The sequence below is a fragment of the Octodon degus genome, unplaced genomic scaffold, assembly GCF_000260255.1.
Source record: "Octodon degus isolate 3935 unplaced genomic scaffold, OctDeg1.0 scaffold00043, whole genome shotgun sequence".
In the NCBI taxonomy this organism is placed as follows: domain Eukaryota; kingdom Metazoa; phylum Chordata; class Mammalia; order Rodentia; family Octodontidae; genus Octodon; species Octodon degus.
Window position 1 is genome coordinate 5,383,024 of NW_004524619.1, and position 1,596 is coordinate 5,384,619.

The window sequence follows — 1,596 nt, forward strand, 5'->3', positions numbered from 1 at the left end:
GCTTCAGAGTTACTGCTATCCAGGAACATTAGCTCTTTGGAACTTTCCAGTCTTTGTTTCATTTTGTAGGACTAATGATTGAAGCTAGAGCCTTCACAATGAACTACAAAGCCAGTCCCCCCCCCCACCTACCCACTTTAGTGTAGGCATTACAGGCTTGCATGACTGCCTCTAGCATGTCTTTTAGGTTTTTGTGGAGAATTCATTGAACAGTCATGCTTGAAGCATGGGTAAGTACCTCAAAATGTGATTGTACAAAAAGCTCGTGACCTATTGCTAATAGGCTGGGCAGGGAAAGTCCAGTTCTGGCCAGCTTCTTTATCGCTTCCTCACACTGAGGACCAGAACCCCTTTCTGGGATGGGGCCTTGCCTTCTATTCCAGACAAGGCAGTTGATAGATGTTTATTGTCAGCAGTTCCCAGACAGAAATGGAGGGGAAGATTAGAGTTGCTGTGGCCCATCTTGAAAATAAAGATTTTAAGATCTCTGTGTAAGACTGTATGGGCAGGTAAGAATACCTAACTTCTTGTTTTTAACAAAGATACGTGGTAAGCTTGATGCCTTTGCAGAAAACTTTCTCCATGGAAGATACAGATATTCCAATGACTTGCTATTTGAAGGGCTGACCAGATAGCTCAGTGGATTAAAGTGCCTGTTTAGGCAGACACAGGGACCCAGTTTGATCCCCAGCTTCTGGTGCTGGCCCTGCCCCTAGGGTGTGCTGAGACAGCAACTGGGACCGGGTGTGTTGGCACGCACCTGTAATCCCAGCACTTGGAAGGCTGAAAACAGGTGGATCACTTACTACTCTAGTCTGTATAGTGAGATCCTGTAGACCCTGTACTGAATACACAAAAAAAAGTAACTTGCTATTTGAATTCTGTACCTGCAGTTTACCTTCTTTGAGTATATGCTGTACACGTTTGTAAGCACAGTCCATATTGGCCTCCAGAGCCCATGCCAGTTAAGATAGTACCTTCTGAAAGAATTTATGAGAATACTTGAAAAAAGTGGACCTCAGGGCTGGGGAGATGGCTCAGTAGAATAAGCGCTTCCCTGGCAAGAGCAAGGGCCTGAGCTCAATACCCAGTTCCGCAAAAAAAAAAAAAAAAAACCACTTCGGCTCACCTCCAGAATAAAAAGTGATTGGTTTGGACTTTTTCGGTTAGTCCTTTCGCTTTCCTTCCCACTCAGCTGTGGATCTTTTATTTAAAAAGAACAGTGGCCTTCAAAGTTTGGGATTCTTGAAAAATTCTATTGTTCATAATGGTTTTCAGAGCTATTGGTAAGGAAGTTATAGAAAGGAAATAAAGTTCCTGGGTTTTGTTTGTTTTTGGTACCAGGTATTGAACTCAGGACCCTGCACTTGCCAGGCAGGCGCTTATTCCACTGAGCTATTTCCCCAGCCTGCAAAAACTTTAAGAAGGACTTTTTTTGTTTTTTTGCTGGCCCAGGCTGCCTTAAGGGTGGGCCTGGTGCAGTATATGCACGTGGGAATCGAACTGCAGTCCCCTGCGCCTGACGGGGTTTGTCCAAGCCGGTGCTTTAAGCAACTGAGCTAACCCACAATCCCCCATATATTTTCCATTTTTTAA